General features: G+C 38.7%; 1 protein-coding gene across 2 annotated transcripts in view; it reads left to right on the top strand.

The window, feature by feature from the left end:
- Positions 1 to 426: 426 nt before the first annotated feature.
- tp53i11b (tumor protein p53 inducible protein 11b) overlaps positions 427 to 14,775 on the top strand; it is a 94,051-nt gene continuing 79,702 nt past the window's right edge. For both annotated transcript variants that reach the window (XM_016237127.1, XM_016237128.1), the window contains exon 1: positions 427 to 569. The gene's annotated coding sequence lies outside the window, so the exon portion shown is untranslated. The remainder of the gene's footprint in view (positions 570 to 14,775) is intronic.

Genomic DNA, 14,775 nt, shown 5'->3' with positions numbered 1-14,775 from the left:
AACACTCATATTTAAAAATGTGTCTGAAATGCATTTGGAAGCAGTGTCTCAACCACTATAGACATTGAAAGGGACACTTTCCCCCTTAAATATTGTGATTGCTGGTTGACCAATGTGGTTTAAACGATTTAATCATTAAATATTTGTTTCCCTTCAATCATCCTTGTGTTTGAAAGTCAACACTATTTTACAATCTTCTTTCAGCTATGAACAACTTTACAAAACCATTTCTCAGACTTTAAAGATAGAGATATCTCAGAAACATTAATCAAATGCTATTCTGTTCAGCCACTGTCTTATAGCAGGCAGAGGCTCCATTCATTCGTATTTCTGCGAGCAATCTGCCTGTCACGTGTACACGAGCGCACTATGTATTTACGGTAGACAGTGCTGCGCTGCTATAGTGTATGCGTGACATTACGGTAAATTTATAGATCCGTCGGGTCTTGGTTGTTTGCAAAGCCAAAGAGCACTGCAATGCAAATTTATCAAGAGAATAATCGGACGGCATAGCGAAAATAGCGCAGCAGAATCGCAGAAAACCTCAGAAGCTTCTTTCAACTATACTGGTGAGAAAGATATTAATTTTTGTATTCTTTATTACAGATTAAATATCTTTACGCGGTTGCTATACCTATCCATCTCGCATAGTTATACACAGAAGTACTGGCTACTTTCATTTGACTCATAACAGCGCAAACCTAGTAGTGAAACTCACGCGGTGTCGCAGGCAAGAGTGCGCGTTTGTGCTTTAGGAAGTTTATTTTAATTCACTCTTGAACCGACAACGCTTGATGCCGCTCAAAATGTGCGTACAAAAAGTAAATGGAGCAAACAAACAGCGCGACAACTTACTCTTCCACTAAACTGACACTGGTTTGACAGTTAAGAACGCTCGTTTAAGAAGCACCTCCTTTCAAACGGAAGATTGGATTGGCAAGACTTGTTTTATGTCTATAATATCCCACTAACTGAGTGGCTCGAGTCACATTTCTAACGTTAACAATTGTCACCGGTGCGTTTCGCGACGCGCTTGAGGTCGGTGAGAGAGATTCCCTCACATTACATTTTGTAAGTGCGCACAGTTTTGACTAACGTTATGTGTTATTATTTGTCTTTAGGGTCGGTCTTCAAATATGTATCTTTTTCAAGCGGAGAAGGTGATTTTAAAGTAAATTTAAAGATTTGAAAGATTTTAGGAAATATCTGCCGTGTCAAACTAAATGGGGGAAAACTGTTGTGATATCCTAGATAGGGGAGAGTGGGGACGGTTGCAACACTTTTTGCATTTGCTTTAGTTTCTCAGAGACTGTTTGCATTAGAAAGCCAGAATTATAATACAATAAAGCCACATCAGTCAGCTACTCGCCCACATTGTTGTAACACGTGCACATATGATTATATACATACAATTTATACTTGAATAGACAAAGTCAAATGTTGCAACTGACCCCACAACAGGGGACGGTTGCAACAGTCCACAGGGGCAGTTGCAACATTCATTAAAATGTAAATAAAACAATTCTTAAATATCATTTAGCAATTTCTTTATTTTATTTGTGCATAGACATGGTCTTTAATAAGTTAAATTGGCTGTATAAAAACCAAAGAATAGCAAATGGAGAAAAAAAAAACATTTTCATGTAACAACCATGTCTTGGTTAATTATTACAATACATTTGAACTACAAAATATTAATTTAATCAGAGTCAAGACACTGAAATTTAATAATAGCCTACTTCTGTTAACATATGTTAAAGGTTACTGAACTGAGGCCATTGCATAAACATAGCCACTATCTTAAGACTGTCTTAAGAACTAGTTTGACCAACTAGCAGTTAACTGGTAATCAACAGTCTTACTTTTTTTTGTAAAAATTCAAATTAGACAAATCTACCATTGTATGGAAGGGGTCATATGATGTTGCTAAAAAGAACGTTATTTGGTGTAATGAAATGTGTTTATGCGTTTAAAGGTAAAAAAACACATTATTTTCCACATACTGTACATTATTGTTTCTCTTCTATGCCCCGCTGAGCTTTTTACAAAGCTCATCGGTCTGAAAAGTGAGGTGTGCTGTGATTGGCCAGCTATCCAGTGCGTTGTGATTTGCCGAATACCTCAAGCGTGTGACGGAAATGTTACGCCCCTTACCATATTGTGATGCCGTGTCCCGGAGCGACGAGACAAAAACATTAAAACCCATTATAAACGAGTGTGTGTGTGTGTGTGTGTGTGTGTACATGGTATTTATCACATTATGGGGACCAAATGTTCCCACAAGGATAGTAATATCAGTAAATGTTGTCCTTGTGGGGACATTTTTTAGGTCCTCATGAGGAAACAAACTTATAAAGCTTATAAAAATAAGTTTTTTGAAAGTCTAAAAATGCAGAAAGTTTCCTGTGAGGGGTAGATTTAGGTGTAGAGCGATAGAAAATACAGTTTGTACAGTTTAAAAATATTACACAGATGGAATGTCCCCATAAAACATGGAAACACAATGTGTGTGTGTGTAGACATTACATTAGTGTATTGTATTACTTAAATTAAAAATCAGATTAGTGAGAGGTGACAAACTGTTAAAAAAGTTAAAAGTGCAACTCATGCTTTCCATGGTAAGATATCCATATAACGTTACATGGAAATTTATTTTGAAACTTATTTGAAAGAGTTCTGTTTACTTACTTAACAAGATATGAAAATATCAAGAGTATAAAAGAGGAAGAAGATGAAGAACCGAGAAAAAGTGAATGACACAGAGGGCTGTAATAGTGAATTTCATTATAGATTCCGAGGTAATGCGGTTTGCTCTTCATGTGGAAATCCACTCAGCGGCAGATATACATCATAAAACTGACTATATGTGCTCGGAATGAATTCATTAGGGGAGAGTGGGGATGGTTGCAACACTTTTTGCATTTGCTTTAGTTTCTCAGAGACTGTTTGCATTAGAAAGCCAGAATTATATTACAATAAAGCCACATCAGTCAGCTACTCACCCACATTGCTGTAACATGTGCACATATGATTATATACATACAATTTATACTTGAATAGACAAAGTCAAATGTTGCAACTGACCCCACAACAGGGGACGGTTGCAACAGTCCACAGGGGCAGTTGCAACATTCATTAAAATGTAAATAAAACAATTCTTAAATATCATTTAGCAATTTCTTTATTTTATTTGTGCATAGACATGGTCTTTAATAAGTTAAATTGGCTGTATAAAAACCAAAGAATAGCAAATGGAGAAAAAAAAAACATTTTCATGTAACAACCATGTCTTGGTTAATTATTACAATACATTTGAACTACAAAATATTAATTTAATCAGAGTCAAGACACTGAAATGTAATAATAGCCTGCTTCTGTTAACATATGTGAAAGGTTACTGAACTGAGGCCATTGCATAAACATAGCCACTATCTTAAGACTGTCTTAAGAACTAGTTTGACCAACTAGCAGTTAACTGGTAATCAACAGTCTTACTTTTTTTTGTAAAAATTCAAATTAGACAAATCTACCATTGTATGGAAGGGGTCATATGATGTTGCTAAAAAGAACGTTATTTGGTGTAATGAAATGTGTTTATGCGTTTAAAGGTAAAAAAACACATTATTTTCCACATACTGTACATTATTGTTTCTCTTCTATGCCCCGCTGAGCTTTTTACAAAGCTCATCGGTCTGAAAAGTGAGGTGTGCTGTGATTGGCCAGCTATCCAGTGCGTTGTGATTTGCCGAATACCTCAAGCGTGTGACGGAAATGTTACGCCCCTTACCATATTGTGATGCCGTGTCCCGGAGCGACGAGACAAAAACATTAAAACCCATTATAAACGAGGCATTTGTTGCATCCAGTGGGGACATAATTACGGATTATAATGACTTATACTGTCTTTTTACGCATTGCGTTGCATCGCGCTGCGTAAACATAAAACCATGTCTGCATTTGTGATCGGAGAAATGACAAACAACAAGCGCTACTCTACACTGCTCAAAACTCGCGTTTGAATCATCAGTGGCAAATCCTTTAAATATAAAAAACGTACTTGCAGTCTGTGAGTCAGAACAGCCGGCATTGTAGTCTACTCTCCCAGGATCAGGAAACAGTCCTCCATAAAATGTGCTGCACACATCTGAATATTTGGGTTGAAGTGTTCTGGAACAGTGTTGTAAATACAACTTAACCACTGATTTCTAGTCCTGTCCTCTTTTGGAAGGCCAAACAAAGTATTTTCGCTTTCACAATGAAAAGTGAGCGGAGGCCGGCAGGCTTGAGAAAGGCGCTTATGCACCAAGAGCTTGTAACACTTCAAAGAGAAAGGAAAAATTGAAATCGCATCATATGACCCCTTTAAATAAAAAAGAAGAAATACCTAACTATTGAAAGGTGTTCTTTATTAATCCATAAAATTACAATTATGTAATGTTGTGGCAAGCTTTTACATCAATGTTGTGGTAAGGGACAGCATGTTGGAACGGTTGCAACAACGTGTTGCAACTTGTCCCCACACTGACAGCCGTGACAAAACTTGGTATATTAGCTTGACACAATATCTTTGACACATGCTAACTATGCCTATTAGAAGCTAAGAAAACACAGATATAAATCATCTGTTTTTACAATGCTTCACGCAAACAACTTAGACAGTATGACAAAAAATCTGATGATTAAAAAAATATATATTTTTTTACCATGAAAATTATTATTAGTAGAAGGATTGGTCACATGTGCCTGATTTCATCCAGGAAGGATGAGGGGCTGATTGAGCATGTGTAGTATGAATATCATCACTGTAGCTCATTCCTGATTGAAAAAATAAGCCATGTTGCAACCGTCCCTTGTTGCAACCGTCCCCACTCTCCCCTATGCCTTTCTCCAAATAATAATTTTTTAATAATAATCATGATAACAGGGTTGGCAATTTAAGGTCAAATACTTTAATTTGATATCCTAAGTTTGTTATTTATGAAGTTTCATTTAATAATGGACTTTTTATTAGTTTATCTTTAAATAAATAACATAATGATATAGGCTAATATAAATAATAATAATATTACCAAAAAACAAATAAATTTTTTTTTCTGATTAAAATATGCATTGCTAATAAGGAGAAGTTAACAGGTCTGGGGGAAAAAAGCCAAAAAGGAAAAGCTCATAAGGAAAAGTTACTTGATTGTTGTTGATATGTGAAGAAAAATGGCTATAACACACAAATATGATCGATACAAAGGCACCATTTTTGTGTAATGACGCTGTTATTGAAGTGTTTGATTTAGAGTTCTACCCTTCTGTAAGTCATCTTCATAATTGTACATTAAATTATTTTTTTAACAGTATGTGTATACTGTAATGCTTGGACTTTAATCTGTTGATGATTACTGGGCAGCAGTACAGAGATTAATAATATCATGTGAACAGTCTAGAATATGTTTTTAAATGCTAAATCAATATGGCGTTTGGAACTCTGCAGCACTGCAATGTTTACTCTCTGAAAACCACTGTCTTTGCACAGACTGAGATTTCAAGCGAAGCATGGGCAGACTTTTAAATTATAATAATATAAAAAAGCCTTTGCATACTTATTCCAATGCAAGAAGCTTTTGGAAAAGATCCACATATTTGTGACAACAAAGACAATGAACCTTTTCCTTCTCTCAAACTACCAGCAATTGAGCTTTGTTGTGGTTTCAAGTATTTACTATCAGTAGTCTTGTTGTAATGATGTTCTTGGCATTGTAAAGGAATTCTTGGAAATCTCCGCTCCCTGTCTGATGCTACTTGCTCTTCTTAAGGTCAGAGAGTAATTGTTGCTTACAGCCTTAGTGAAACGCACAGACAAGGACTGGTGCAAGGAAATGTTTTGGTAATGTCTGGCTGTTTTATGTCCTCGTTTCCTGTCATGTTCACACCTGTGAAATAGTGCCCATAGTCCTTTTTTCATCATTGGTTTCTGTGTGGTTTGTTATGTAACAGTTCAACTCAAATATCCATCGTGGTCTCCCAGCCTGAGGTGATTCCTCATACAGATATTGTGAATGGTGATCCTCAGGCCTGTCTCACTAGTTTTATGAGAAAACCCATGCTACAGTGATCCAAAGTCCAGAGCACTTTTTGAGCCACTGCCGTTTTTGATAATCAAAGCATAAAGCAGCGGTTATAGTGGCATGTGTTTTCTTGATCTTTGTTCTGGAGACAGGTGTGGGCGGTGAATGTGTGGGAATTTATTACTCAAAGGAGGAAGAAACCTTGTCCTGTTTTTCCCGATTCTGTTACCATGGTAACATAAGGAAGTAGGGGCTAAGCATTTTAAATAAAGTGCAGATACTGACCACTTGCTTTCTTTGAAATAGGGGGCTTGAAAGGGCATGGTGATTGAAATCTAAATCCAGATCATATGTACACAGGACCAGAATTGCCAAATATTCTATGGGGAGGAAATATGGAAGAATATACCTTCTTCTTTTGTGCAAAGCTTAGTCTAAGATTGATTACAGTGAGTTGCATGAAATATAGGGTTGGGTACCGAAACCCAGTACCAATATGGCACCGGTACCTATGTAACTGGTATGTACTAGAACCGAATCAGAACGCAGATTTTGGTGCCTCATTTTGGTGCCATGCCTGAGCTATCGATTGAAATATTTGTCCTCTGGTTCTCCGAAACTGACGTAAGAAGCATCATCACTAGGGTTGGGTATCGTTTGGGGTTTTTTTCGATACTGAAAAAGAAAAAAAATCTTTTAAAAACGGTTCCGATGCCTAAACGGTGCCTGAACCGATACTTATTAAAAAACAAAATAAATAAAAATTCCCCCAAAAACGATGAATTGGCTATTAGCACTATAAACACATGATGTCTGTTTAATTTATACTGGACGCCAGAGGGCGCCCTCGCACAGAAAATCCACATATTCCGTCATAGAAGTAGCGAAACTCAGGAAATCCCTTATATGGACAAAGGCATTGCTATTATAGGGGAGTAAACAACATAACTGAAACGTTTTGAATGATAAAACAAAGACAATACACACTCGACTGCGACAATATGGTTTATCTGTTTTATTTAAGCCATCTGGTATTTTCATAATAATTAAGTATATTTATAATCCATTGCTAATCGATGTATTTTTTTAAAGTAGCCTATGGAACATATTTTCTGCCTCATCATCAGATCACAAAAGGAAGCATTTGACTGGTGTTGTGGAGTAAAAAGGTTATAATGTTCTCTTTTGTTGGACAACAGGTTTAGAAATGTGAATACAAGGGAAGTTTAGCTTTAGGCATTTTCATTTAAGCATGTTTAGCTTAGTTAACGGAAGGCTACCACCTGCTGCCATCAGTGCAAGTGTAATTACTGCATTCACGCGCTCCTCGGATGCTCTCATGTCTCGAGTTGTGCTTAAAGGGGTCATATGATGCGATTAAAATTTTTCCTTTCTCTTTGAAGTGTTACAAGCTCTTGGTGCATAAAGAACATCTGTAAAGTTGCAAAGACTAAAGTCTCAAATCCAAAGAGATATTCTTTTTAAAAGTTCAGTCAACCACAACCTAAAATGGCTCGTTCTAACACGCCCCCACATGTCTACGTCACGATGTGGGAAGATTTGCATAACACCGCCCAAATGTTCACGCAAAGAAGAAGGCGTAACTTTTATTCTCGCTGTAGTATTGTTGTTGCCGCCTGCTCCATGTCGTGAAGGCGCTGTGTGTTTCATTGTGAAAGCAAAACTACTTTGTTTGGCCTTTCAAAAGAGGACGATATCCGCTTCGTCATGCCTGGAGCTGATCTGTGCTGGTCGCTGAGGAAATACATCAACTTCACGCTGTGGATCGCCGGATCGGCTTTCACCGTGCACGAAGCGGAGTCAAGCCCGGGGTCACCACATGTGGTTGCCGCAAGCCTGCCCGCCGCTCACTCTAGCCGCCGGCCTCCGCTCACTCTAGGCCTCCGCTCATTCTAGCCCGCCGTGTGTGACACTGTGTTTCGTTGTGAAAGCGAAACTACTTTGTTTGGCCTTCCAAAAGAGGACATGACTAGAAATCAGTGGTTAAGTTGTATTTACAACACTGTTCCAGAACAGTTTAACCCAAATATTCCGATGTGTCCAGCGCTTTTTATGGAGGACTGTTTCCTGATCCTGGAAGAATAGACTACAATGCCGGCTGTTCTGATTCACAGACTGTAAGTACGTTTTTATATTTAAAGAATTTGCCACTGATGATTCAATCGCGAGTTTTGAGCAGTGTAGAGTAGCGTTTGTAGTTTGTAATTTCTCCGATCACAAATGCAGACATGGTTTTATGTTTACGCGGCGCGATGCAATGCAACGCGTAAAAAGACAGTACAAGTCATTATAATCCATAATTATGTCCCCACTAGACAGTATGACATAATAGACGAGAAACAATAATGTACAGTATGTGGAAAATAATGTGTTTTTGAACCTTAAACCGCATAAACACATTTCATTACACCAAATACACAAAATAATGTTATTTTTAGCAACATCATATGACCCCTTTAAAGGGGACCTATTATGCAAAATTCACTTTTGCAAGGTGTTTGGACATAAATGTGTGTTGACAGTGTGTAAACAACCACCCAATAATGATAAAAATCCACCCACTCCTTTTTTTTTAATCCCCATAAATAATAAGCAGTGTCTCCCAATAGCCTATTTTTAGCATTGGTGCTAATGTGACGTCACATTAGCCACAGACCCCGCCCACGAATGTTGACGGACACTGCCGTTTTAACGTAGAACCGCCCTGAGCGAGTTCACAGCGAGTTGTACACAGTCCGCCATTGCTGCACTGACGAGAATGTCTCCCAAGCATTTTAGGTGTTCTGTTGCTGGATGTATTAATCCACATAGCTCTCTCCATTTACTCCCGAAACCTGAGCCTCTGAAGACGAGATGGATTAATTTTGTTTTCGAAATGCTCCCTCAACTCTACAGAAATTAGTTTATGTCTGTGCGAATCATTTTACACCGGACTGCTTTGTGAATGAGTGTTAGTATAAAGCAGGTTTTGCACAAAAGTTGCTCCTGAAGGATGGAGCAGTGCCAACTATTCGTGATCCAGCTAACGTTACGCCATCTAGAATAAGTAAGTATCACGCGTTTGTTTTCCAAATTGCCTTTCTGAAAGAGCTTCTTGGCACTCTGTAAGGCTAATGTTGTTAAAGCTACCATTGTCTGTCTGTTTTCACTGATGCTGCCTTCACGTGCTACCAAAATGATCGTGAATAGGAATGTGGTAGTTAAAAATTGCATATGAAAGCAATGTGAAATCGACCGCTTCAATTTGTCTAGCTCGTAATCATATTCAGGACTTATAAAGTTCGTGTTAGCACACGATGGCACCATGAGACCAGCTATGTTGTTATTTTTATAGCACCGAGCTCCCCGTCTGTATAATTCATAAATAATCTGGCAGGGTGCAGAATTCGGCATGACACCGGTTCAAACATACAGTATATGGCTGAACACCGCTACTAGCAGTTTCTGACATTTTCAGTGCGTGAGAGAGTGTTTTGTTATTGCTGGCATGATGCCGGTGCCCAAGCTCTAGAAATTCGTTTTGGCTAAAAATTTAACAGTTTTGGCTAATACCCTAAAAATGGCAATTTCAACAAGCTATAAAAAATTATCTGTAGGGTATTTTGAGCTAAAACTTCACATACACACTCTGGGGACATCAGAGACTTATTTTACATAGGGATGCGCCGATCCGATATTCGTATCGGCTCCGATAGTGCCATTTTTCTCGGAACGGGTATCAGTCAGAGAGGGCCGATCTAAATCCGAGATTTTATTTAATTTTTTTCTCGATTGTGCAGATTATTCTGTTACTTCTGAAGCCATATGATAGCTTAACCCTTTAACGTGTACGATCACACCAGTGTGATCAGTCTTGGCTGGTCCCTGGAGCATACGATCACACCGGTGTGATTAGAACTTTCAGTGAGTCACTGGCGTGGAGCCAGATTGGATGTGCTGAGCGCTTGTCATATTATCACAAATATTCAGTGTTTTCAACCATATAATGCTTATTTTAGGTTTCAGACATTTAAATACACATAAGTACTAGCAAAACCATACATATACAGTTTGTAAAATACACGCTGATGTCTTTGGAAATGGCAATAATCATCCTTAAAAATACAGTATAATCTGACGAATTTTTTTTATTGATATCATATACAGATTGTGTGGATAACTATAAAGTTTACTCTGCTCTTCTCCCAGTTTACCGGAGACCTACTTTAACGTGTTTCGGGAGGAGAGGATGAATTTGCGTGTTGTAAATCCCACAGCTCGGATGCAGCGCAAACTAACATGGCGGCGCCCATCACCCGGTATAGATCAACTAACACGGTCGACATAAAAGTGTTTAAACTGCCAAATATATTTACTTGCACATATTTCAGAATCAGAGTATCAGATATTTCATAATATAGTGAGCATGTTTGCGATCCATGTGTCAAACAGATCTATTGTGGCTACGTTGTGCCACATGACAAGCATGATGCGTCGCCACGGAAGCAATAAGGCGATACATTCTAAAATGACGGTCGCCTAAAAAAACCTCACGCTGGGGGCTCAGCTAGAATATTTTAGATTTGTAAATACATGTCTATGATTTTGCAAAAAGGACTTCATCTTCTTGCCGGAATTTAATGTTGTTTTGTTACTTGCTACCGGGTGTCTGTGAGAACAAAACACGGGCATAGAAAAGACTATAAATTGTTTTTAACGTACACAGTAACTGAAATTTAAAACTGTCGAAAGAAAGGCTCAATAACTGTTGCGCAGATATAATACACTATGCATCAATTTCTCTTCACTTTGTGCTTTGCAGTTTTTAACACGAGGCGCTTACAGTGTGTGCATCCGGTGTGCAGAATGATCAAGCGCATCATTCTGCACACCGGATGCGCACATTGTACGCGCTTCGTGCTCATAGACTGTATAAAAACAGTTCGTGCTGCACTGTATTTGTTTTGTCCTATCGTATCTATCATATGTTGTTGCCTTATTAAAAAAGATGCTAGGAATATGAAACATTGATTTTGATCGATTATTAATTTGATTTATCATCATAAAGTGTAATTAACCGGATTCAAATTTTCAGTCTGTTAACCCTTACGTGTCTAGCTCTGTTAAATTAACACGCTGCTTGATTTCTAAGTTTAGTTATGTGTACTTTCAATGCTCTTTGACTGGCTCTGCTATTCTGTTGTGCAGACTATACAAAATTGAAGCAGGTTAGGTTACTGAATGTGTTCATGCAACACATTGCAGCACATGACTGTCTGAATTTAGAAAGGTTGCTATTCTACACTGTTAGAGATAGTCATGCTGTCTTAAAGGCACAATATGTAAGTTTTCGCCATTAGAGGTTGCATTTTCAAAACAATAACAAAGGCGAAGATTGATGACGCTATGAAGGAGAGTGGAACAATGGGAGATGTCGTTTTCACCATCCAGAGATGTCCGAATCATGTTCACGGATGTAATGAATACATTTTTTTTATTACCTGTACCTTCCAAAGTCTTTCAAGCAGCAAATAAATTATATAGAGAAAGCGAGCAAAGAACATTTAACGTTACATTGTCAAAGAACAGTATGCCTGACTAGCGCGAGTTTAAGCACTCTCAAAAAACTCCCCTTATAATCAGTAAAACTGTCTATACACTGTTTTGTGAATGAATCTCCTACTTAAATCATACATCTGCCCTTTGTTGTTTATGGTGAGAGAATACACTCAGCAAGCGCGCGCACTGAATAAAACTCCAGTGTTTCAGCGATATCTCATCTAAATGCCTCTGATTGGCCTCTACGTTCATTAACTCAACAGACTCGTGTGTGATTGGTTATAACTCGCAACTAGTAGGGGTGGGAATCGCAGGGTACCTCACGATACGAATCACGATACATTGCTCACGATACGATAATATCGTGATTCTGCGATAATCAATATATTGCTAGACAATTCTATAATGATACATCACGATATCTGTCTAACTATGAAAACAAAATGCCTGTGAAAAGGTTAAGTGCAAGTTTTCTCTCTTTATTTAAGTCCAAACTGTTAGAAAGCAGCACAAAATTTCTGTAAATCAAATTTAACATGCTAAGGAAATTAATCATTTTATTCTTGGACTTACTAAAAGCTTACACTTTTCTTTGTGTGTATACCAACACGTTTAACTGCTTATCAACTTTATATATAGCCTATATATAAACCTGGTACATTTCAAAATTTACCTGGAGTGCTTTCTCAACCTTTCCTCTCCTCTCATCATAAAAACAGAGCCCCGCACACATTCACAAAAAAAAGCCATTCACATCGCGTCTTTTGCGCGCTCAGGTTCGTTATTTCAAATGTAGATGCGAGGCAAGCAAAAACACTGCACACTTCTGTGCCGCATTACGGCTCTGACGAGGTTTTGTTTCATCGTCCATGCCATAGGTGCAGATGTTTCTGCCGGTCGGTGCCCTAACGCGCACTTGTAATATCTGAGAGAGAGGGAGAGCATCCAGTTTTGTTGACATAAAACTGGACGCGCCGGTGCCGCTCTCTCTCATTAATATAGTTAGGGAAATTCACCTGCAATCCGAGCGGAGAGGTTAGGCACTCAATATGCGCTCTGCAATAATAACGTGATCGATGTCTAAAGTCCACGCTGATAGCTGTTCCAGGGCAGTTTTTTTTTATCTCCATCTCCTTTTATCTCCATAAACATATATAGAGCAGTAGATCTAATACAGTGGCAGGAAATTTGTTTATCCTTCGGTTCCTCGTGCTTCCCCGTCTTCATTGAGAATGCAGTTCATGGTTGCTCAGAGCGCTTTGGAAAGAAGGTGGAAATGCCGCGATTTCCACGCATTTTTTAGATGCTGGGAGCAGGGAAATCTATATAGAGCGCCTTATTGTAGTAATATATTGTAGTATTGTATCGATATTTGGCGCCAGATATCAATTCTCGTATCACATGAAGAAGGACAACGATATATCGCCATATCGATATCTTGTCCCACCCCTAGCAACTAGGCCTGTCGCAATAGTCAATATATCGACTTAACACACGATATATGGAAATGAGCGCGATAAGATCTAATACAGTGGCAGGAAATTTGTTTATCCTTCGGTTCCTCGTGCTTCCCCGTCTTCATTGAGAATGCAGTTCATGGTTGCTCAGAGCGCTTTGGAAAGAAGGTGGAAATGCCGCGATTTCCACGCATTTTTTAGATGCTGGGAGCAGGGAAATCTATATAGAGCGCCTTATTGTAGTAATATATTGTAGTATTGTATCGATATTTGGCGCCAGATATCAATTCTCGTATCACATGAAGAAGGACAACGATATATCGCCATATCGATATATTGTCCCACCCCTAGCAACTAGTCGCAATAGTCAATATATCGACTTAACACACGATATATGGAAATGAGCGCGATCATTTTTGGTGCCGCGATATATTGCGACTGAGCAATTTTTTATAATTAAAAAGAATGATTTATATTATTTTTTGCATTAAAATGAATGTCACCAACATTTTAGTCGTAACATTTAACAGGAGACTATCTTGTCTGCTCTCTGTGGCGGGGCACAGTCAGCGTCTCCAGTCCCCACACACACACAGAGCGGACAGCATTCAACCTGCGTGTCGTGTTCGGTTATGACAGTCAAGACGATGAAACTCTTTCCGAGAGCGCACAGTAAATGAAGTTTAAAACCGTTAAAAGAAAAGGCTCAATAAACTACAGAATAGATTTAATACACTACGCATCAATATCTCTTCTCTTTCTGCTTTGAACATTTCTATGCGGAGCTCTGTGCGCTGTGATTCCGTGTTGCTTCAAGCGCATCATTCTGCGCACGGGATGCGCATAAGCGCTTTGTGCCGTTCTGGATTGAGCCTTTCATACTGTATTGTAATACTTTTGCACTAGGGGTGCTCCGATTGATCGGCTACCGATCACTATCGGCTGATAATCATGTTGGGATGTTTGATTGGCGGTCTCTAAAAAGGCCGATCTCAAAAAAACGGTCTCAAGCTGATGACGCTGCGGTGAGAGGTTTTGCACGACATCCAGCCGCACCGTCTCAGTCTCTGTCCGGCGCGGGTGAAATAATTATAATGCTGAAGGTGAGGTACTCTCCTTCATATTTTTTTTTCATTAAATGACTTCTAAAGTATTTTGAAAACCTTGTGTGAGACGTAATTTCACAAACAGCGTGAGTGAATCACCGCGCACTCGCTCTCAAAATACGCAAATGGCTTCAAATCACCACATCGCGTCTATCTATACGCGAGCTGCACGCTAAACAGTTGACACAGGAATTGTTACTTGCACAATCGAGGCAGTGTCACATCGTCATTAAAGTTTATAAATTGCATTACTTTTTAATTCTTGACCGTGATTAACCATTCAGCGCTCATGCACACTCGCAGCGCGCACACATAAAGCCAGGTTCACACATACTTCTTTTGCAGTGCATTCGTGGTGCATATTTATTCCGCGCTCATGTTAACGGATTAAAGCGTTCACTGCACACGGTTGCGGTCCGTCAGTGCGTTCAGCAGCGGTACATCTGCAGCAGTGCAAAAATCGTTTCCACACCGAGTCTATTGCTGCGCTGCAAGCGCTGAATTAAAGTAGCAGCACATTGTTTGCAGTAAATATGAACAAGGGCTACTTTGAGATACTCATATATATACATATATATATATATATATATATATATA

Source organism: Sinocyclocheilus grahami, unplaced genomic scaffold (genome assembly GCF_001515645.1).
Source record: "Sinocyclocheilus grahami isolate Dianchi unplaced genomic scaffold, SAMN03320097.WGS_v1.1 scaffold506.1, whole genome shotgun sequence".
Lineage (NCBI taxonomy): Eukaryota > Metazoa > Chordata > Actinopteri > Cypriniformes > Cyprinidae > Sinocyclocheilus > Sinocyclocheilus grahami.
This window is presented reverse-complemented; position numbering and strand designations above follow the sequence as displayed.